The 25,005-nt window shown below is 44.0% G+C and overlaps 1 long non-coding RNA gene across 1 annotated transcript in view; it reads right to left on the reverse strand.

Annotated features, from left to right (window-relative positions):
* Nucleotides 1-25,005, reverse strand: part of LOC138990236 (uncharacterized) — a 101,572-nt gene that overhangs the window by 49,650 nt on the left and 26,917 nt on the right. The window contains exon 2 of the long non-coding RNA XR_011466359.1: nucleotides 6,533-6,598. This is a non-coding gene — a long non-coding RNA (uncharacterized lncRNA). The remainder of the gene's footprint in view (nucleotides 1-6,532; nucleotides 6,599-25,005) is intronic.

Consider the following 25,005-nt stretch of genomic DNA (forward strand, 5'->3'; position numbering starts at 1 on the left):
TCATTTTTCTCACTGTAGGACGTGTGTAGGGTATGGATTCGCATCTGTTCTCAGCAGTTCCTCCAATTCGATTACAGAACAATTTGGAAACTGCAGAAAGACATGAAGCATCACTTGAATCACAATTTATCTTTTTTAAAACTGTATTTATTTACATAAAATTCAGGATATATATCCCTAACCAATGGTGGCTCAGAAGGTAAAGAATCTGCCTGCAGTGCAGGAGATCTGGATTCCATCCCTGGGTCAAGAAGATTCCCCTGAGAAGGGGAACAACCCACTCCAGTATTCTTGCCTGGAGAATTCCATGGACAAAGGAGCCTGGTGGGCTACAGTCCATAGGGTTGCAAAGAGTCAGACACGACTGAATGTCTAACCCTTTCATCCCTAACCAAAAGTGGAAATTTTACATTTTCCATTCTCTTCTATAAAATGCCCCCAGTAATGAAAGTCATATGGCCCACTGTTGTAACAGAGCCCTCTTGTTAAGCACAGCTCTTGTCTTCTGGACTACCTGGATGCCTACCGCAAGGGGAGAAGCGACACTAGAACTTCACTTTGGAGTTGAGATGAGGTGAAAAGAGTGAGTGGTGACGACAGCAAGTTGAATAATCCAGAGAAAAAGAGCCCAGAATGTTTGGGGCACTCGTTTATGTCTTTGTGCATGTGTGCATTTGATAAGTGTCACCTAGTTCAGTTCAGCTCAGTTCAGTCGCTCAGTCGTGTCCGACTCTTTGTGACCCCATGGACCACAGCATGCCAGGCCTCCCTGTCCATCACCAGGAGTTTACTCAAACTCATGTCCATTGAGCCAGTGATGCCATCCAGCCATCTCATCCTCTGTCATCCCCTTCTCCTCCTGCCTTCAATCTTTCCCAGCATCAGGGTTTTTTCAAATGAGTCAGCTGTTCACATCAGGTGGCCAAAGTATTGGAGTTTCAGCTTCAACATCAGTCCTTCCAGTGAATATTCAGGACTGATTTCCTTTAGGATGGACTGCTTGGATCTCCTTGCAGTCCAAGGGACTCTCAAGAGTTACCTAAGCACCTAGTATAATTGTCATCTGTAGAGTAGGACTTTTTGCTGTTGTTCAGTGACTAAGTTGTGTCTGACTCTTTGTGACCCCGTGAACTGCAGCACACCAGGCTTCCCTGTCCTTCACTATTTCCGGGAGTTTGCTCAAATTCACGTGGAGGGGGAAGGAAGGGGCAATCCGAGTCAGTGATGCTATCTAACTATCTCATCCTCTGCCACCCCCTTCCCATTTTGCCTTCAATCTTTCCCAACATCAGGATCCTTTCCAAAGAGTCAGCTCTTCACATCAGGTTCTCTAGGTGTGTTGATTAAGCCTTACAGCCTTGGCCAAAGGCAAGAGGCTACCTTCTCAAAGGGTATCATCCTTCTCTTTGTCCATGACCCCCTCCCCCCCCGCCCCCGCCAAACAGGTAATAAATCTCATCCTGTAACTCTGCCTACATACTGCCGTGCACTCTACAGAAGGAAGTGTAGGTCAATGACCTAATTCTCTCCAAGGCTGCAGCCATGAGTCACTGCTAGCATGGTGTCACTTTTGTGAGAACTACAAAACGGCACCCTCTGAGTGAATAAATTACAAAAGCCACTCTTCTCTCTGAATTTTAGCCCCTGCTTTCCCCCCTCCACCAACATACTTTGAAAGTGAAAGTCTCTCAATCGTGTCCGACTCTTTGCGACCCTATGGACTGTACATGGAATTCTCCAGGCCAGAATAATGGAGGGGATTGCCATTCCCTTCTCCAGGTGATCTTCCCAAACTAGGGATTGAACCCAGGTATCCCGCAAAGATCCTTTACCATCTGATCCACAAGGGAAGCCCAAGAATACTGGAGTGGGTAACCTATCCCTTCTCTAGTGAATCTTCCCAACTCAGGAATCGAACCAGGGTCTCCTGCATTGCAGGAGGATTCTTTACTAGCTGAGCCCATCAGAGAAGCCATGTTCTGACCAACGTGCTTTGACCACCTGCTATTTATGCACACCACAGAGAGATGTGGGTTCCTTCCCACTAGTCCAGACCTGGCCCCGCCTCCCCCAGTAGAAGCCCCTTCGTGCACATCCTGTATCACAGGATGGAAATTAATATCCCCCTGACTAGACCAACTGGGCTTCCCTGGTGGCTCAGAGGTTAAAGCGTCTGCCTCCAATGCAGGAGACCTGGGTTCCATCCCTGGATCAGAAGATCCCCTGGAGAAGGAAATGGCACCCCACTCCAGTACTCTTGCCTGGAAAATCCCATGAAGGGAGGAGCTTGGTAGGCTACAGTCCACAGGGTCGCAACTGAGCGATCCGACTGAGCAACTTCACTTTGAGTCGGACACGACTGAGCGACCTCACTTTGACTAGACCAAGGTGTCTTCTGTGAGTTGAACAATATGGACAAGGTCCTTAACTCTCTATTCCATGTTGCTCACTTCCATGCCATCCAATCAGCAATGTGTGACCTCACTAAAGATTCAAGTCCATTGCAATGCAAAGGGCATCCTCTCTCCACATACCAGTCAACTCCGCTGCTGCCGGGAGCCTGCAGTACTGGAGAGCAGCCAGCAGCTGTGATGGATGTTACAAGAGCTTGTGGTCCTCGGTCCACACCTGTTCCACACGCTCCTAACTTCAGGGACTTGCCATTTGCCAGCCCCTCCTCCTCCACCATGGGCTGGCATGGGGACAGTTCTGCCTGAGGCAGGGTTCTTGGAGGAGGTTCTGCAGATACTCAGGCTTCAGGTCACATCATCCTGCTAAGTGAAAAAGCCCCACTGCCTTTGGGGGTCCCCGGGGGTCTCCAGGGCAGAGGGACACATGTCGTGTCCCTTTACATGGCTCCCACCAGACTTGTGAACAGCTGCGGTCCAGCCGCAGCATCAGCCTGACTGCCGGCAACCCCCTTTCGGTGGACACAGATGTAGCCCCCATGCCACCTGGTGAAAGCTTCTGTGACCACTACAGCTTGAGAGCCTCAGCAAAGGCAGCAAAGACATGCACACCCAGTGAGCAGGCAAAGGGCGCAGTGCTGACAGGAAGCACCGCAGAGGAAAATGAGAAACAATGTTTCTCTGACCTCAGTCCACTACCTCTGTCCGCTCTCTTGGAGGCGGTCCAAGCTCCTTGCAGCCTTCAGAGGAAGCTCTGGAAGAAGTCAAACGGGCTGGGTGTGCTCAGAAGGTCATCCGAGTCTTTCCCTGCAGCCCCGCGCCCCCCACCCTGCACCCCGGAAGGTGGGGAGGGGCTCCCGGGGTTCCCGGCTGATGGGTGGGAGGGGGAGAACAGAGAGAGGGGTGCAGGCTGAAAAGAGGGGGCACCCCACCTTTCTAGACCTCCAGACAGTTCGTAAAGGGGAGGAGGCAGGTGATGCGGTAGGACTATGGGAGCCAAAGGCCAGGAAGAAACTATGGTAGGTGTCATTTATTTTTGCCCAAGTTTCAGCTGCGGAGCTGCCTGGAAGCTCATGTGGAGGACTGCAGACTTGCTCCTTTGCATCAAAACACAGTAGGAATGGTTGATTCACAGTTGAAAAAGTAGCAGAAGAAAGGATTTGCCTTTAAAAAAAAAAAAAGTTTTCTAAATCTCTGTTCAAAGCAAAGAGCCTGAGGCAGGGAAGGAGAAACACACTGATCTGAAATCAAACCACCATGATGGCTGTCTTTGGGCAGCTGTGTGTGAGTGTGTGTATACGCATGTGTGCAGGCGGGGGGTGAGGGGGGGATGTGTACCCTGGAGGTAAGCAGGGGCAGGATGTTATTTGTGTTAAATAAGATAATTTTCAAATATTCTTTGCACAGGTAGAAGGGTATCATCATTCACATTTAGGTGATTTTCTTGCTTTCATCATTGTGAAATGCCAGCAGCTTTGTTATCTGCTGCTTAGTCACTTCAGTAATGTCCGACTCTGTGCAACCCCATGGACTGTAGCACGTCAGGCTCCTCTGTCCATGGGATTCTCCAGACAAGAGTCCTGGAGTGGGTTGTCATGCCCTCCTCCAGGGAATCTTCCGAACCCAGAGATTGAACCCAGGTCTACTGCGTTGGCAGGCAGATTCTTTACTGTCAGAGCCACCAGGGAAGCTTTGTTACCTAGATCTGGTCAATCTGATTAAGTCATTGACAGTGACCTATGAGGACTATTGCACCCCTTGGCTCCCACCACAGCCCACTCAGTCCCTGGCAGCACTTTGTTAAGAAAAACAAGCATAAACCTAATAAAGTACACAGGTCAATTCATAGCCACTGTAAAAATTGGGTGATTAATCCAAACTCCTGGTCCTCACATAGTCTGTTTGCTGAAGTTTAGAAAGGGTCTCAAATTTATACTCTGCACTGTGCTAGGTTCTAGATACACAATAGCAAACAAGAGCGACCAAGTGCCTCCCCTCATGCAGCCTGGAATGTAGCTGGGGAAAAAGACTTTATATAAATGAATACGGAATTTAAATATGGATAGCCAGACAGAGACAGTTCAGTTCAATTGCTCAGTCATGTCAGATGCTTTGCGACCCCATGGACTGCAGCACACCAGGCTTCCCAGTCCATCACTAACTTCCAGAGCTTGCTCAAACTCATGTCCATGGAGTCAGTGATGCCATCCAACCATCTCATCCTCTGTCGTCCCCTTCTCCTCCTGCCTTAATCTTTCCCAGCATCAGGGTCTTTTCCAGTGAGTCAGGTCTTCGCATTAGGTGGCCAAAGTATTGGAGCTTCAGCTTCAGCATCAGTCCTTCCAATGAATACTCAGGACTGATTTCCTTCAGGATTGACTGGTTTGACCTCCTTGCTGTCCAAGGGACTCTCAAGAGTCTTCTACAACATCACAGTTCAAGGGCATTAATTCTTGAGCAGACGAGAATGCCCAGGGAATTTGACTATGGAGGCCAGTGGGACTTGATTACAGAACTTCCACAGGACTGGGGAAACAGACTCTTGGAGGGCACGGACCAAACCTTGTGCACACCAGGAGCCAGAAGAAAGGAGCAGTGAAAGAAAGGAGACAGAGACAGAGCAATATATGATACCACTTGTATGTGGAATCAAAAAAAATTTTTTTAAGATGCAAATGAACTTATTTGCAAAACAGAAATAGACCCACAGACATAGAAAACAAATTTATGGTTTCCAAAGGGAAAAGGGAGAGGGAGGGATAAATTAGGAGTTTGGGATTAACATATACACACTACTATATATAAAATAAACAACAAGGACCTACTGTATAGCACAGGGAGCTATAATCAATACTTTGTAACCGCATAAAAAGAATCTTAAAAAGAACATATATATATTAAAAAGCTGAATTACTGTGCTGTGCATCTGAAACTAACACAACATTGTATTTCAACTATACTTCAATAAAACAAAATTTTTAGATGTAGTAAGAAAAACTTTTTTAATGTGGATAAATGTGAGGAAAAAGTGCAGGACACTTTGAGAAAGAGTTGTATAAGGACTTTATTTAGATTGTGGGGCCCACAAAGCCTGAGGCCGAAATTAGGAGCCAGCCAACCAAAGAGGGCAGGAAGTCCCAGCAGAGGGCACAGCGTGAGCAAAGGCTGTGGGGTAGGAAGGAGATTGGAGAATCTGAGGAACTGTGAGAAAGGAAGCACGCAAGGAGACAGAGAGATGCAGGTAGACAGAGGCCAGATCGCATAAGGTCCGTTATGCGATGCGTACCTTTATCATGACACCACTTGTGTATTTTGAAAATAGTAGCTCACAGTGAAAAAAATCGGGCAGATACCATGTTGACCAAATAATAAAAGTTAACACCAGCAGTGGCATAAAGAGGCATTCCATGCCTCCTGGTAGGATGCACTGAGAAGGGCATAATGTTATTTCTCTGGTCTTCTTGCCAAAACCTCCATAATCAGCATTAGTTATGAAGAAACATCAGGAAAACTCAAAATGAAGAGCATTCTACAAGACAATCGGCTCATAATTTCCAAAACTGTCAAGGTCACAAAAGACAGAAATTGAAGATCATTTCCAGATGAAAGGAAATTAATGAGACAAGGTGAGTAAATGTGTGATCTTAGACCCCCAAAATGAAGTTGGTGGGACAATTGCTGATGATTAACTAAGGTCTACATATTTGAGAATCCTACTGCATTGATGTTAACTTTCTGGTTTTGATAATTGGACCATGGTTTTGTAAGATGTTAACATTTAGGGGAGCTGGGAGGGGAGCTTATAGGAATTATTTGTACTATTTTTGCAATGATTTTCTAAAATCTGAAATTATTTCAAATTGAAAAGTTAAAAAATAAATTGAAAAAAATGTTAAGCTTTAGATTTCCTCCCAGGTATAATGGCAGGCCCTTGATGGAGTTTAACTAAGGGAGTGTTTAGGTTTTTAAACATCTGTGTGGTCGGGGTATGGCAAATGGATTGAGGGCAGGACCACAGGGACGCGGTCATGATGCAAGAGCTTTGACTAAGTGACATCAGTTTTCTCAGCTGCCAAATGAGAGGGCTGAACTGTCTGTACTTACAAGGCAGGCTCACGACTTACCTGCGCTGGAGTCACCTGGGGAACTTCAGCCATTCAGATCCCTGGCACCCAGCCCTTCATGATGACCTGCAAGAGAACAGTGGTGTCTTGGTCTGCTCCAGCTGCTGTAACACAGTACCACAGGTGCAGGGGCTTACACAACAGGCATTTACTTCCCATGGTTCTGTGAGAAGTCCAAGATCAAGGTTCCTGGTGAGAGCCCTCCCCTGGTGTGTAGATCGCCACCTTCTCCTGTGTCCTCATTTGGCAGAGAGCGAACTCAGAGGAGTCCCTTTCTTTTCTTATAAGGATGCCAGGCAGATCATTTCAGGGTTCTTTTATGTCCTCATTTAACCTTAATGATCTCCTTATGAGGGCTTCCCAGGTGGCGCTAGTGGTCAAGAACCTACCTGCCAATGCAGGATATGCAAGTTCAATCCCTGGGTTGGGAAGATCCCCCAGAGGAGGGCATGCTAACCCACTCCAGTATTCTTGCCTGCAGAATCCCATGGACAGAGGAGCCTGTTGGGCTACATACAGTCTAGGGGGTCAAGAAGAGTCGACATAACTGAGCGTGAGCCCACATGCATGCATGTACACACACACACACACACACACACACTCATCGGAGCATCTCAGGACAAGAGCCACAGAAGAGATTCTGCTCCAGCTCTTTGGAAGGGCCAGTGGGACTTCATACAGTTGCCCACAGCAGCGACTACTCCCACAAGTCTCCCTCCTACTGGCTTTTCCTCCTTCCTCTTTCTCTCTCCCTGGCCCCTCATTTCTACTCTCCGACTTTGAAAAATGAGCAGGTTTAGACAGAGAGGAGAGAGCACATTCTAAGTAGAAGGAAAGGCAGAGTAAAGACCAGAACAAAGGGAGGCTGGAAAGACAAAGGACGAGAGACATCACTGTTTATTTTTTGCCATTATGTGCACTTATGTGCAAGAGTGAAGCTTGTCACACAGATCGTGGGACAAATGGATGCAGGTACCAGACCCACACTGGTTATCAAATGCTGTAAATGTGGCAAGAGGGATGTGTGTGCAGGCATGCTCAGTTTGTGACCCTGCGGACTGTAATCCGCTGGGCTTCTCTGTCCAAGGGATTCTTCAGGCAAGAATACTGGAGTGGGTTGCCATTTCCTCCTCCAGGGGATCTTGCTGGATCCAGGGATTGAACCCATGACTCCTGTGTCTCCTGCATCACGGGCAGATTCTTTGCCATTGAGCCATCGGGCAGGAGCAGGGAAGATCGCAAAATAGCCTGGGCGCATGTGTGCATGCGGCAGAAACCCTGGCAGAGAAAGTCACCTCCGTGGGTGCTCTCCTGTTTCGTCACGTGAAACTTCACTGCCAAGGCTGTTCATGGCATAGCCTTTCTTGCAGCTTTCCAACCAGCTCTAAATTGGCTTCGTCAGCGCCCAATAAGAGGACCATTGAGCCACCTTCACGACACACGTACCAGGACATAAATATGTGAGCAGTTCTATATTAGCATGAATTAGCAGCAGTAGCCTGGAAATGCTGAGCCTGACGCTGGGAAGCGCTAATGGAACTGTGCATCTTTTTTCTACCGCAGGAGCAGTCAAGAATCATGCATAATATAAAAGCGCAGAGTGCAGCTGGTAGCCGCAGGCTGGATCACAGGAGATGGTTTCAACTGGTTTTTGTGATCATGAAGAACTACCTTTCAATCAGGGCCCCAAAGCATCTACAGTCCTCCTGCCCCAGGGAGGCGGGGGAGTGGGGGGGAGCGGCGGCGCAGTGGGGGGCGGGGCTGGCGGTGCAGAATTGTAATACATAACAGTAAATACAGATCCCACTCAGAGGGCCCGAAGCTGGGCTCTTTATTGATATTCAGTCCATATTTATAGAGTCTAGCAGAGTGGGTGGCGGCGATATAAAGCAGGTGCCACCTGGCCATCCGTGAGGCTGATTCAGACACGTGGATGAGCCATTCTCGAATCAGCCCGGAAAAGTCTGCCCTGGACATGCAGACTTCTAATCTCGAAATTGTTCAGACTTGGACAAGAAGGGCCAGAGCAGAGGAAAGCCTGTTTAATGGTGTCAGCTCACCTCCTGGTCTTAGAGCATCTCGGAGAAAAAGTGAGGAAAATTCCAGGAAAATTCCTCAATTTAGTCTGCTGTTTATTGCTTTCCTTTTCTCAACCACTATATGGATTTAGGGTTTTTTTCCCAATAGCTTTATTCTGACATAAATCACATCCCAGACAACTCACTCATTTAAAGTGTGTAATTGAATGCATTTTTGGTTTGTGATATTTCACCAGTGCGTGCTCGGTCACTCAATCTTATGTCCAACTCTTTGTGACCTCATGGACTATAGCTTGCCATGCTCCTTCGTCCATGGGATTCTCCAGGCAAGAATACTGGAGTGGGCTGCCATTTCCTTGTAAAATTTGTAATATGTACATACAACAAAATCTGCCATCTTAATCATTTGGGGTAGTATAATTTTTATTGTGGTAAAATACACATAAAATTTGCTGTTTTAACCATTTTCAAGGGTACAGTTCTGTGTCATTACGTACATTCAAATTGTTTAACTATCACCACCATCTGCCTCCAGAACTTTTCATTACCCAAGGCATAAAGTCTCTACTTGCTTCGCAATAACTCCACATTCTCCCCATTTCCCCTTAGCCCCTGGAAACCTCAAATCTATTTTCTGTCTCTATGAATTAGCCTAGTCTAGAAGTTTCATGTGAGTGGGGTCATACACTATTTGTCCCTCCGTGTCTGGCTTGTTTGACTTAGCATAACATCTTCAAGGTTTGCCATGCTGTATTAATAGCATGAATTATCAATAAAATTTCATTCCTAATAAATGCCATTTGCAGCAACATAGATAGAGATTATCATACTAGGTGAAGTAAGTCAAACAGGGACAAATGTCATATGATATCACTTATATGAGGAATCTAAAAAAAATATGATACCAATGAACTTATTTGCAAAACAGGAACAGACTCACAGGGATTGAAAACATATGGTCACGAAAGGAGAAAGGTGGGGGAGAGAGGAATAAATTAGTAATTTGGGAGTAACATATATATATATATGTTATATATGTGTGGTTTATATATATATATATGTGTGTGTGTTTATATATATATATGTTATATACATATATAATAGATAAACAACAAGGACCTACTCCATAGCACCAGGAACTATATTCAAGATCTCGTAATAACCTATAATGGAAAAGAATCTGGAAAAGGATATATGTGTGTCTGTGTGTGTCCAAATCACTTTGCTGTACGCTAACACAACAGTGTAAATCAATTATATTTCATTTTTTTTAATTCATCCTTCTTTATGGTTGAATAATATTCCAAATATGTATTTATTACATTTTGTGTATTCATTCACTTGTTGATGAATCCTTCAGTTATTTCCACCTTTTAGCTACTATGAATATCTGCTATGAACACTGGCCTTCGAGTATCTGTTCGAGTCACGTATGAGTTCTTTTGGATATATACCTAAAAGTGGTATTGCTGGGTCATATGTTAATTTAGCTCTTTTTTTTTAAACAGAGGTGCTGTATTGATTTATTTTGGCTGTGCTGGGTCTCCACTGCTGCACGTGGCCTTGCTCTAGCTGCGGCAAGCAGGCTCTGCTCTGCATTGCGATGCGAGGGCTTCTCGCTGCACTGGCTTCTTTTGTTGTGGAGCACAGGCTCCAGGGCCCACGGGCGGTTGTGGCTTGTGAGCTCTAGAGCACTGGCTGAGTAGCTGTGGTGCGCCAGCTCAGTTGCTCCTTGGCACGTGGGATCTTCCTGGACCAGGGATCAAACCTGTGTCCTTTGCATTGCAAGGCAGATTCTTAACCACTGGAACCACCAATCTCTTCTCCACAGCAGCTCTACATTCCCACCAGCCGTGTATGAGGGTTCCCATACACTTCATATTTTCTGTTTTTTTTAATTTTAATTATAGCTATCCCAGTAGGTATAAAGTGATTTTTTGTGGTTTTGATTTGCATTTCCCTAATGACTGGTGATGTCGACCATCTTTTGTGCATTATTGGCCATTTGTACAGTTTTTTGGGGAATGTGGTATTAGTTTGCTAGGACAGCCATAACCATAACCAAGTGCACAGACAGGGTGGCTCAAACAATAGAACTTTATTCTGTCGCAGTTCTGAAGGCTAGAAGTCCAAGGTCAAGGTGTCAGCAGGTTTGGTTTTCCTGGGGTCTCTCCCTGTGGCTTGTAGACAACCCCCTGCACATGGTCATTCTTCTGTGCCGGTCTGGGTCCTAGTGCTCTCTTCTTACAAGGACATGAGTCTATTGCTTTAGGGCTCACCCTATGACCTCATTTAACCTTAATCACCTCTTTAAAAACTCAAATACTGTCAACATATTAATGGGGAAGATTAATATGTGGGGGTACAACTTGGCCCACAATAAATAACAAACATCCACTTAAATCCTTTGCCTAATATTTTTAAAATTGAGTTGTAACCACCACAAATTTTGATGTCGAATGTGTGGTTTAATTTTTATTTTTGAGGGGTGAAGATCCAGTTAGAAAAAAAAAGAGATAAGGGTTATTACTAGGTTTCTAACCTCAAAATGTTTCATTTGATCAGGTCTAAGTATACTCACATTGTCCCAAAGGACACATCTCCTTCAATTTTACACATTTCACTGATGAGAATCCTCTTAGTACTGATGCTATAAGACAAAATCATTCTTTGAACTAGGAGTTTCTAATGTCAGTCATAAAGGAGTATATTCAATTTCTTAGGTACATATAAAATAAATATTACATTAATAAAGAAGGACTAAATTAAATTAATATGCTTTATTCATGGTAATTGTAATAAAGACAGAGGATTTTTTAATTAAATGATAGGAAGGAGGGCAAAAGGTTATGAGATGAAAGTTTCAATACACCAAAAATTTAAAAATAGTCAATGACGTTGGTTTGTTTGTTTAGTTGCTAAGTCTTGCCTAACTCTTGTGACCCCATGGACTGTAGCCCATCAGGCTCCTCTGTCCATGGGATTCTCCAGGCAAGAATACTGGAGCGAGTAGCCATTCCCTTCCCCAGGGGATCTTCCCGACCCAGGAATCGAACCTGGGTTTCCTGCATTGCAGGCAGATTCTTTACCGACTGAGCTATGAGGGAAGCCCCAACAATTATTATACTTTTTAAAAATTCTCCACCTAAGACAATGATAGCAACATTCACAAATTATCCACATTGGTTTCAGCCCTCTGCTGGTGAGATACGTTTCTTTTTTCAGAAACATCCAAGTAGGCCTGGGCTCCTGTTGGTAATGGAATCAGAAGCTTTGGCAGACAAGTAACAGGCCTCTCCTAGGATTCTATGGAGCTGCTTCACATAAGGATGGAGAAGGAACTGGCAACCCACTCCAGTACTCTTGCCTGGAAAATCCCATGGATGGAGGAGCCTGGTAGGCTACAGTCCGTGGGGTTGCAAAAAGTCCGTCATGACTGAGTGACTTCACTTTTCACTTTCAGACTAGGAAGTTGTCTGACCTCTTTGTGTCCCCCCATGGTGGTAACCTGAGCCCTGGTAAATCCGGTCAACCCTCTCTGACCTCACCTGACAAGGTCTAATGGACAGCCCTTCTCCAATGGCTTCATTCGCCATCAGTCACCAAAACTATTGAGCAAAGAAGAAATCCATCTAAGGAATTTCACAGATATTACACATTCTTCCTTTGCCAAGATAGCTATTTTTCAAGGAAGGGCATACGGAACCTTGTGATCACAGTTTGTTCATTCCATCTTTTTTTCTTTAAGGGGAAGGAAAAAGAAATAATTACATGGATAAAACATGTCAATGAAGACCTCAGTTCATAAAGAAGAATCTGACCCAGGAAATCCCAGAACATCTTTTGCCATCTCGATGTGTTTTTGTTTTATGCTTTGCTTTACTTTCTGATCCCCAACAGGCTAGCTGCTCTGGGAGGGGGAGAGCCCACTACACGCTGGGGCACGGTCAGCAAGACACACCACACTCTCAGTGTCAGAAAGGCCTCTTGTAGCATGTCACCAGCTCTGACTGACTGGGGTCATGGACGGGTCCATGACCCAAATTACATGCTCTATCAAAATTATCGGACTCTTAGTTTCCATAGTTCTTCCGGTGAGGGACAATCTAGGTGTGTTCAGAAATCAGCAGGGTTAAGATTAACTTCTCTGATCAGGCTGGACAGTGGCTCACAAAGCTAGATTCAAAGTCTGGTTTCATGTATGGGCTTCTAAGAACAAGGATTCTAGAACACTCCTACAAACTGATTCGGGCTGGGCTGTCTGGAAGTCACCCTGGTTCTTGTTTTCTTACCTTACTTCCCCTTTGATCCCACTCAACTAGTTGTGTGTTGGTGAATGTCCAACCACTCTCCAAAAACATGCAAATATATATATACTAAACTTTACTGTCTCTCTAAAATGTATTTGTTTTAAGAGATGGTACCGATGAACTTATTTGCAGGGCAGCAGTGGAGATGCAGACGTAGGGAACAGACTTGTGGACACAGCGCGGGGAGGAAAGGGTGGGACAACTTGAGAGAGTAGCATGGAAACATGTACAATGCCATATGCAAAATAGATGGTCAGTGGGGATTTGCTGTGTGACACAGGGAGTTTAACCCAGGGCTCTGTGACAACCTAGAGGGGTGGGATGGGGTGGGACGTGGGAGGGAGGTTCAGGAGGGAGGGGACCTACGTTTACCTGTGGCTGATTCATGCTGATGTATGGCAGAGACCAGCACAGTGTTATAGAGTGATGGTCCTCCAATAAAAACATTTTTTTAAATAGATCTACTCACAAAAGTCAATGGTAGCAGGAAGTAAAAATGTGAAATAAGATGGCAAAAAAAAAGATGTGTGACACACAATTTACAATTGATAAAGTATACAGTATTCTTCACTGTGAATTCCATTTACTCAACTGATTCTCAGAACTCTCTCCTTGATCTTTTTCCAAATTCTCACATCTCTAGTCAATCCATGCTTGCAGCTAAAACATGATGTAGTTTTGAAAAGAATATTGGTTGATATTTTTGCCAGTCAGGTGAAACAATGAAGATGTATCTCGAAGGGTCACCTGATTATCAGCACGATCAACTTCTTTACTGAATCAGATAATTTTATAATGCTGGAAGATTATTTCCTCAAATTTTTGTGCTATTCACAATGTGATGGCCGTGGATGTGACAATTTTAAGTTTTACTCTGCATTATTAATATTTTCCCCATCTCAAGTCTAGACAGTCATTAAACCAATAAGTCAAGCCCTGACTTGTAGCAGTTGTCAAGTTCCATGGCAGATTCCAAGCTATGAAAGAGACACAGAACACGGATATGGGAAGAGAAGCACAGTAGATGGGATCATATACTATTATTGCATAATATAAACCCAATAGATGTCAGTAATCACAAGCGTTAGGTAGTAAAATAGGTAGGAAGCAATGAACTTCTTAATACAGATGATTTCATGATGCACGCATGCTAAGTCGGTTCAGTCGTGTTTGACTCTGTGCAACCCTATGGACTGTAGCCTGCTGGGCTCCTCTGTCCATGGGATTCTCCAGGCAAGAATACTGGAGTGGGTTGCCATATCCTCCTCCAGGGGATCGTCCCAACCCAGGGATCGAACAAAAGATCTCCGTCATTGGCAGGCGGGTTCTTTACCACTAGCGCCACCTGATTCTTCCTGATTATGAGATAATTACCTTTTAAAGGACATCTAGGAAGACTAATTTTTATGTACAATTTGGCTGTACAAGGTCTGTATCAGAGTACCACAAGTCAGATTCCTGGTATAGTAAATAAACCTAATTACAAAGAAAAAAAAAAAAACTCCCTTGTAAAAATTCTCTAGTCCATAGAACATTCCAACAAAATACCATAAACACGCTAAAATTTCACAGGGAATTTGAACAGTTCTTTGGAATATGTTTCCCTGGGTTTTGATCCACATTAGTATTACTAAAGAAAGCAACTGAAAACCATTCACACATAAAATGTATTCAAGCAATCCTCAAATATTTTGAGGAACCACCCCTCAACCTGATACTTGGAGTCCAAGGAAATAGAGCCGGCTGACTTGGGGCTCCCAAGGCTGTCAAGACAGATCTGGTCACTGAAGAAGAGTCTGTCCCATATGTCACTGTCCAAACACATCTGAGGCAGAGAGAGTCTCTGAGTTTAGGAAAAGGCGGCAAATAAATGTCAGAAAGAATAGTGTCTGGGGTGGACTCTTCATACTCAGGAAAGAATCGGGATGTAGAAATGCAGCAGACTCTTGAGATTATAGCTTCACTTCCATCTAAAACTGTGTTCTCCGTGGTCAGTTCATTCTGGAAAATGGTTTTACAAGGAAGAAATTTGGGGTTTTTCTTGAGACTTTCCAGGGGCCTTGTGTGCTGTAAATCTAAAAACAAACATAATGCCTAGATTTTCTAAACATGATGTAATAACCATGGAGCACTCTCCTTTTGTTTTGAAATGAAGTACATCAAAAACATTTTTAATTTAATTGTGTGTGCGTGAGAGAGCTTCCCAAGTGGCACAGTGGTAAAGAATCTGCCTGCCAATGTAGGAGATACAAAGAGACATGGGTTCCATCCCTGGATTGGGAAGATCCCCTGAGGAGGAAATTGCAATCTGCTGCAGTATTCTTGCCTGGAGAATCTCAAGGACAGAGGAGCCTGGTGGGCTACAGTCCATGGGTTTGCAAAGAATCAGACATGACTGAGCAACTACACACACACACACACGTGTGTGTGTGTGTGTGTGTGTATACATATATATATATATATAAAACATAAAATGACCACTTTAACCATTTAAAGTGTACAGTTCAGTAAAGTATATTCATATAGTTATGCAACCAATTTCCAGAACTTTTCCATCCTGCAAAACTGAAATTCTGTATCCATTAAACAACAGCTCCCTGGCCTTAGGTTACCTTTTCTATAGCCTCCAATCTTCTCAGCTGAGCATCCAGACATCATGCAGCAAAGACAGGCCATCCCTGTTTTTCCTGTCCAAATTCCTGACCCTCAGAACTTGTGAACACTGTAGAAAGGTTGTTTTATACCACTGAGTGTTGTGGTTTGTTACAAGGCAATAGTAACTGAAACAGATAAGATTGCAACCATTCTGTCTTCATACTGTCCATGCTTGCTCCTTGGAAGGAAAGCTATGACAAACTTAGACAGCATATTAAAAAGCAGAGACATCACCTTGCTGACAAAGGTCCATATAGTCAAAGCTGAGGTTTCTCCAGTAGTCATGTACAGATGTGAAAGTTGGGCCATAAAGAAGGCTAAACACTGAGGAACTGACGCTTTTGAACTGTGGCACTGAAAGAGACTCTTGAGAGTCCTTTGGACTGCAAAGAGATCAAACCAGTCGATCCTAAAGGAAATCAACCCTGAATATTCATTGGAAGGACTGATGCTGAAGCTGAAGCTCCAATACTTAGGCCAGCTGATGCAAAGAGCTGACTCGTGGGAAAAGACCCTGATGCTGAGAAAGATTGAAGGCGGGAGGAAAAGGGGATGACACAGGATGAGATGGCTGGATGGCATCACTGACTCAATGGACAAGAGTTTGAGCAGGAGACAACGGAGAACAGAGGAGCCTGGTGTGCTGTAGTCCATGGGGTCGAAAAAGAGTCAGATACGGCTTAGGGACTGAACAACAACAACAAATTTCATTCTCTGGATTTTCCTTTGCCCACTCCAGGGAAGCCTCTGTGTCTCCTTTCATAGACGTAGACTTTTCTAGAACCCTATCACTCTTTTGCAGATTAGATGCCAAGGATGGAAAGGAAGGAAAAAGAGTGTCTGGGGTGGGGGAGGTGGTTTTGTAGAAGGAATGGAAAAAAGTTAAGAATCCCCAGACTAGAAAACTAGAGCAGGGGCAGAGGTGAGAACTTACAGCCCAGCACCAAGCACCCCCTCACGGCCACGGAAGGGGTCAGACCTCGATAGGGGAGGCCGATGCCATGCATGGAGAGACGGGACCCCAGGCGCAGAGCACAGCATTGATGAGACCTCTATGCACAGCCATATGAAGTAGCAGAAGGAAGAATGGGCTTCTCAGGGGACCAGGACCAACCAAAGATCAGCTCCCAGGACACCAATCTTTGTACACGAGACCCCCAGGACAATATATATACTGCTATATAATGAAGGTACCCCAACGTGACTGAGTTTTTTTTTGCCAACCTGATAGGGTGCTGGCTTGAAGTTTAATTTGGTATAAGGAACCTGTTTTGTGGCAGATTGTCAATACTTCCAATGTGAAATTCGTGGACATTAGACCTTGAAAAGTAAACAAATAAATGCACAGGGATGATAGAAAAAGGAAGCTCTGGATCAACCAGAAACTGTGGAGAATTTCTTCAAGTTAGAAAGTTTAGGCAAGAATAGATTGAAGAGGAAAAAGTACAGCCCAGGACGAAGGTGGGAGAGTTCTGCTAAAAAGCCTGAGGGTCCCCCAGACTGAGACGGGGTGGAACCCGGCAGGAGGAGAGGGCAGCTCAGAACCAGAAAGGTGAGATGAGCCGGCTGGGTGTCCGAGCATCCAGCCTCCTCCCTGGGTGTGGGAGCCATCAGCCGTGGTGTGGTCCTCACTTCCCGCAAGGCAGCGGGCACAGAAACTCTGGGAGTGAGAAATGTGCAGTGTCCTGGGGTGCCTTAAAGACCACCTTATCCTGACACATCACAGAAGCCCCTGCCACGCTTGCTAACAACAGTAAGTACGAGCCTTAGTGGCAGTCCCCACACCTGCTTGGCCAGTCTGCATAATTTGTCCTGTGTCTGTTTTAGTCGCTTGGTCATGTCCAACTCTTTGTGACCCCATGGACTCTAGCCCACCAGGCTCCTCTATCCATGGGTTTCTCCAGGCAAGAATACTGGAGTGGGTTGCCATTTCCTTCTCCAGGGGATCTTCCCGACCCAGGAATCAAACCCGGGTCTCCCACATTGCAGGCAGATTCTTTACCATCTGAGCCACCAGGGAAGCATCATTTGTTACAGATGCTGTAACAAGGAATCTTAATATTAGGGAACATAATTAAGAATCAAATATCTGGGGAAAGCCCACATCATAGGATGTGGAGGAAAAAAGGAAAACTAAAGAAGCAGATTAAATAGTCTGATCACAGAAGGATTTTTTTTTTAAGACAACTATATCAAAGCTTTAAGGAAACAATGTGGGCGAATGAAGAGACAGAACCAATAAAAGCTACGAGGCATTAAAATTATAGTTATTGAGTTGAAAACTTAATATGACGGGTAAAAAAGAAAAAACAGAACAGGCACAGCTAAGGAGCAAATCATTTGGGAAATGGAGCCACAGAATTTGCTCAAAAGACAAAATTAAGAGGCTTAATAATGGAATAAATCTAGTTCCTGCATCCATATAATAGGGATTACAAGAGCCCAGAGACTGAGCTTTTCATTTTCATTTCTCTTTTCATTTTAATGGTTTCCTCATGGATTTGCAACTGCCACCTTGCTCCCCCAAATTGTCTATTGCAAGCAAGAAAAGAGAAAATAAAATTTAAAGAAATAATTAATTAGAAATTTACAGAACTAAAGTAAGGCGTGGGGTCTCTGAAAAAAAAACAAAACACTACTCACTACCCAGCAGGATAAATTTTTAATTAATCAGACACAACTAAGAATACAGAAAGGTTCATCGTACCCACGTAGCGTAACTACTGGGACCAAGAATTAAGACCACCTGTTCCAACAGGATTTATTTTTTCCAGGAAATCCTTGCCCAGAAAGATAAGACAGTAAATCAGCAGATAATTGTTGCTTACCTCAGGAAGTTCCTGAAAACCAAATTGTCGGGGCAAACGGTTTGTACATCTGGGCAAACGATTTTCCTCTCTGGACAATCGTGTCTACATCTGAGCAAACAGCTCATTTATCAGACAGTTTACGTATCAGTTTTGGCTTTGTGCTTTGGTGTGTCCACTAAACTTAAGCAACTAGTTAGGAGCTTCACCTAGTCCCAATCAGTTCCCTGGCCTTGAAAGAGCTGTCCTAAATTCCTAAATCACATGAGCCCTGACCCCCCCACCCACCCAACAAATCCTGTAAATATCTCGCCCAAATTTTCTCCTTCTGAGACATTGCTAAGATCTTCTCAAAGTGATGATCTCTTACTGCTGTAGGGTTTTTTGTTTGTTTGTTTGTTTTCAATTTGTTTTGTTTTTGTGGCCACACCACTCACCAGCTCCCCAACCAGAGATCAAACCCACGCCCCCTGCTTTGGAAGCATAGTGTCTTAACCACTGGTCCCTGCATAAGTTTAATAAACACCTCTGCTTTATCAAAAACTTGCTTGCAATAGACAATTTGGGGGAGCAAGGTGGCAGTTGCAAATCCATGAGGAAACCATTAAAATGAAAAGAGAACCCTCAGACCGTCTACAGAGGCGTACACTGGTCATCTACAAGGAAAAAGAATGTGGGTGACCTCAGGCTTCATGACGGCGGCAGTGGCACCGGGAGACATTGGAGCAGTTCTCTCCAATTTGTAAAGGAAAATAACTTGGAACCTAAAATTCTATATCCTTTAAAACCGAGGTCAGCAGACGATGGCCAATGGACCAGCCACCTGTTTTCATTAATAAAATTCTGTTGGAACACAGGCATACCTATTCAGTTATGCGTTGTCTTTATACACATAGACATATAAGAACAAAGCATTGAAAGACTGTGTATATACAAAAACAGTCAGGGCCTGCTTTTGCGTAAAGGGGCAGCGTTGAGTAGTTGTAACTGAAAACTTATGCAAACTTAAAACACTTATTTGGACCATTAAAAAAAAGAGTGCTGACACCTTCTTTAGCATAAAGACACGTACAGGTATAAGCTCTCAAAGTTTGCTACCCAATGACCTTTTTGGGAAGAACTGTTATGAAAATTAGGGGTGTGGGGAGAGGGAGGCTCCAGGAGAAATAGGTGAGATTTATAAAGAAACAAATCAAACACAGAAGTAAAATGTACTGTTACATTTAAAAAGTATTAAATAACTGGGAATTCTCTGGCAGTCCAGTGATTAGGACTCCGTAAGGATTTGATCCCCAGTTGGGGAACTATGTACGGCTCTTCTGTGTATTCCTGCCACCTCTTATTAATATCTTCTGCTTCTGTTAGGTCCATACCATTTCTGTCCTTTATCGAACCCATCTTTGCATGAAATGTTCCCTTGGTATCTCTAATTTTCTTGAAGAGATGTCTAGTCTTTCCCATTCTGTTGTTTTCCTCTATTTCTTTGCACTGATCACTGAGGAAGGCTTTCTTATCTCTTCTTGCTATTCTTTGGAACTCTGCATTCAGATGCTTATATCTTTCCTTTTCTCCTTTGCTTTTTGCTTCTCTTCTTTTCACAGCTATTTGTAAGGCCTCCCCAGACAGCCATTTTGCTTTTTTGCAGTTCTTTTCCATGGGGATGTTCTTGATCCCTGTCTCCTGTACAATGTCACAAACCTCCGTCCATAGTTCATCAGGCACTCTATCTATCAGATGGACAGGGAGGCCTGGCGATTCATGGGGTCGAAAAGAGTCGAACACGACTGAGCGACTGAACTGAGCTGAACTGAATTGAAGAACTAAGATCCCACATGCCTTGCAACAAGGCCAGAAAAAGAAAAGAAGAAAAAAAAAAATAGTATTAAATAAGTAAAAGTTTTAAATAAAATGTCCATACAGTGTTGAATTCCATGGAGGCAGGGGAGGTTGGAAGCAGGAGAACTAAAAAGGGCAATAAAGTTCTTTCATTTTTTGGTGGGAGTGAGGAGGCCTGAGGATAAAGATAATTCCAGAAAAAGTTTATTCATTCTAGATTATTTATAGATGATTATTCATTTTAAGCATTAGAAGATTAGAGGTAAGGTGAACTTACCTCTTACTACTTACAAACTTACAGAAGGGGAAAATGAAAATATATATATATCGATTAGCTCAGTTAAGGGCACACAAATTAAGACAGTAGGACTAAACCCAAACGTATCAGTGAAGTCAATAGTTATGATTCGGTTACTTTTAGCTCAATTTCCTGTTGATTACCTGCATGCTTTGTGCTGGCATTACTAGAGACACTAGAAACACATAGCAGCTCTCATGAAGCTTGAAGCATGCTTGCTGAGTCGCTTCAGTCGGGTCTGACTCTGTGTGACCCTATGGTCTGTAGCCCGCCAGGCCCCTCTGTGGATGGGATTCTCCAGGCAAGAATGCTGGAGTGGGTTGCCATGCCCTCCTCCAGGGGATCTTCCCAACACAGGGATCGGAAGCTTATGTCCCACTAAAGAAACAAACCGTAAACCAATATGTATGTAGTATAACCTCAGATACAGGTGCTATTTTAAAAGTAAATAAACCAGAGTAGAGGACTGGAGAGTGATGTAAGTTGGTCACCTTGGAGGCGACTTCATGGGTCCAGGCAGTATGTGGTGGGAGCCTGATTAGCGTGGTTTTTGTGGAAGCAATGGCAAGTATGGGTGGAGATGGTGAAGGAGAAAGACGAGAGGACTTGCTGATAGAATCTACTGAAGAGGGGAGGGTCAGGGCATACGACAAGGAGCATTCAGTTTTGTGTTAAAACACATACAGACAAGCATATAATCAACTGTCTTCAGTTTACAAAAGAAGTGGCTATGGATGCCAAGGGGACCCACCCACATCCTTTTCCAGCTGGTGCATCCACCCCTACTGTGAGTGTTGGTTCTCAGGCTGCCTCCCTTCCCTGCGGAACTGCTGATGGCAGCTGCTCGTGTGAGTGGGTATCCAAGCAAAAAACCCTCCATGTACCAAATGGAAGAGACTTCTCTAAAGATCAAAGAGGAACACACACACACACACACACACACACACACACACACGTCCCATAGGGCTCCCTGGCTTTCCTGCATTGTACACACTTCTGTTAACTGTTTTCTTGTAAGAAAGTAAGGATTTTGAGCCCTGTTGGGACACTGAATTTACACCTGGAGTGGAAAGGCACGGTGAGACTAAAACATTTCTTATCTCTGCCGCCTCTAATACCCCAGACCATTGTCAAAGCCATATATTGTCTTGAAGAAGAGTTCTCAGGAGAGCAAAGCAGAGCTTTTGTAAGAAATACTGAATGCAAAAAAAAGGGGGCTTTTTCTGCTTATTTTTAAGTATAAGCAATTCTTTCCAGCTGCTCTCAATAGTTGTACCCTAGGATATTCCAGTAGCTAGAAAGAAAAACATTCAAATAGTGAAAACTGCAAGTGCTGTGATTTTTTTAATGCAACTGAATTTTTTCTGAAAATACATTTTTTTCAGCATGTTTCTGACAAAACTCACAAATGAAGTTTTACATTATTTCTTGCAGATCAAGGCAGTTACAGAATTTCACGAAATCATACTACAAAATTTTTATTCCAACTATAGTCACGTCTCAGACTAGTTTATAGTTGAAGTTTTCTTTACAGTTCTCTAGTTCCTATTAAAAGAAATAACAATGAAATTGATGCTGCACCCAGTCTCGTTTAGCCAACATCTTCAACTATCGGATTCACTTCCTATTGCTGCTGTAACAAGTTTACATAAATTTAGTGGCTTAAAACAGGGCAGACTGATCATCTTATCATCTGTATCATCTAGAGTGTATGTGTGCTAAGTCGCTTCAGTCCTGTCTGGCTCTTTGGGACCCCATGGACTGTAGCCCACCAGACTCTTCTGTCCATGTGATTCTCCAGACAATACTGGAGCAGGTAGCCTTTCCCTTCTCCAGGGGATCTTCCCAACCCAGGGATCGAACCCAGGTCTCCCTCTTTACTGTCTGAGTCACCAGGGAATCTGGGTTCTTTCCCACTAGGCCATCTGGAAAGCCCCTATATCATCCAAAACAGGTCTCATAGCATTAAAATCTAGGTGTCATCAGAACTGAGTTCCTTCTGGTAGCTCTAGGGGAAGAACGGGTTTCCTTGCCTTTTTCAGCTTCTAAGGACTGTTCATGTGCTTTGACTCACGGCCCAATCATTTATCTGCAAAGCCAGCATTATCGGGTAGAGTCCTGAGGCTGCCATCTCTCTGGTTTCTCTCTCTTCTGCCCCCCTTCCTCTTATAACGACCTTTGTGATTACACAACCCACCTGGATAATTCAGGATCATCTCAAAATCAGGCAATTACAAATTTAATTTCTTCTGAAACCTTAACTCCCCTTCACCATGTAACCTAGCATCCACACAGGTTCTGGAGATTAAGAGTGGCCACTGATGGGTAGCCAGTATTCTGCCAATCCATGTACTAAAAAACGACCCCAACAAAATGGACTTTTATGATTAACAATTATTTATCAAAATGTGCAGTATACTATTGCTTTGCTCAATTACATTCTCATTTAAATTATAACTAAATATAGAATAAACTTCTTGTCCCTAAGAGCCTGAGAGTCATAGGAAAAAGATTTTCAATCAGTAGGCGTAATTTTATTTGTTGCTGTTGCTATTTAGCCACTAAGTCATGTGCCAGCTCTTTTGAGACCCCGTGGACTGTAGCCCAGCAAGCTCCTCTGTCCATGGGATTTCCCAGGCAAGAATACGGGAGTGGGTTGCCATTTCTTTCTCCAGGGGACCTTCCTTACCCAGGGATGGAAACTGCATCTCCTGTATTGGCAGGTGGATTCTTTATCACTGAGCCACCTGGAAAGCCCCATAATTTTATTACAAACATGTATAATAGGGTGAACAATAAAGATTCTAAAGCATAAAATTGCATTACATTAGGATAAAATTCAGTGTGAAAATGAAATGGAAATGCAAGTCGAGGAGAAAGAGAAAATAAGGGTTTTCCCAATGTTTAAGGAAGATTTGTGTGTGTGTTTGTAAAGGATGATGGTGTTTATCAAATCATTATATGACATTTAGGTTCCATTGAAACATTCTGAAGTGTGATTAATAGGTTTGCCTTAAAACGTTGGTACCACTGAGCCTCAAAAACTGATTTTGAATAAAAGGAACCAAACTACATATTCCATTCATAAAACATTCAGAAATAAACAAACTGACCAGTGGTGTGAGAAGTTAGGATAGCAGTTCCTTGGGGTGGAGCAGAGAGTGACCGGAAGGGCCCAGGGGTCACTTATGTAAAGGCACAAATTAGGACCTGTTAGTTTTCCTGTTTGAAATTCAGTCTAGTTATTTTTCAAGAAATCCCATTTCATTGTTTATAGATATGGTGGATATGCTCCCTGAAATCTTGCTTGTTTCAAAACATTTTACTCCCAAAAGAAATATGTTCTAGCCCTTTTCTCTCTAAGCCCAGGTAACAGAAACACAAGAATTCCTGTAACAAAGATTTAATGTTTCCCAACCTCCTCGTCATTCCTACTGTGCTTTCAACTCCTACTCAGTGCATTTCCCTAAGGGAGTCTGACTTCTTATCCAATTTACAAATGGAATCCTGACACAAAGAGCAGCTGCAGAATCTGTCAGAAGAAAGAGGGACAGAAAGAGCAAAGAAATCAGCACACAACTGGAAACAGACATGCTTCGGGACACCACCTAGCAGCCGGGTGGCTAGATAACAGAACCATCGCCCCGGCTTGGTTTCCTCTCCCCAAGACGTGAGTGTTTCCATTCACACAGACCACCCTGAACCTGTACACACACAACGTGAGGTTACTTGTAGGCATTGATTCTCAGGTCTCTCCATTTTTGTTAACTTCCTGTAAGTATCACATTTATACGTGAGCTACAGTCCACAGACTCAGGTGCAAGAAGCACCCCATCTCTATATAAATCAGCCTGATTTCTGATTCCAATGCCAATGATGTAAGGCTGGTAGAAAAATGTAAACTCAACCACTTTCAGAGTTTCCAGACAGTTCCCTGGAGCTATCGAAAGGTTATGGAGGGACTGCCCTGGCGGTCCAATGACTCAGATTCCACGCTCCCAACGCAGGGGGTGGGGGTGGGGTCACAGTTCGATCCCTAGTCAGGGAACTAGGGCCTCATGCTGCAACTAAGAGTTCACATGCCACAGCTAAAGATCCCACGTGCTGCAACTGAGACCCGGCATGGCCAAATAAATAAATTAAAATTAAAAAAAAAACAAACAGAAAAGCTATGGAGGTTTGCCATGGTTCTGGGACTGGCCCTCTGGACAAGCATTGGTGGGGGGTTGGGGGGGTGGTTCACCCAGATTATGGCTGAGACAGCCTCTTCTCTTTGCAATGTCAGGCTGGCCATGGAGCTCTGCTGCTGCCATCCACATGTAGGGTTCCACCTGCCCACATGAGCTGTGAGGCCACTGCCACTCCCACCTGGGGGTCCTCCAGTGCCTCCGGGAAGCCATAAGCAAGACCCTCTCCTCAAAGACCCCCAGCTTCTCCTCTCTTCTTACCAAACTCTTTCTAATCCGTGGTATGCAGTGGCTCAGGTGATCAGGGGGACCTCTATTGCACCTCTCTCTCCTGATTCACC

This window comes from Bos mutus, chromosome 12, assembly GCF_027580195.1.
Source record: "Bos mutus isolate GX-2022 chromosome 12, NWIPB_WYAK_1.1, whole genome shotgun sequence".
Lineage (NCBI taxonomy): Eukaryota > Metazoa > Chordata > Mammalia > Artiodactyla > Bovidae > Bos > Bos mutus.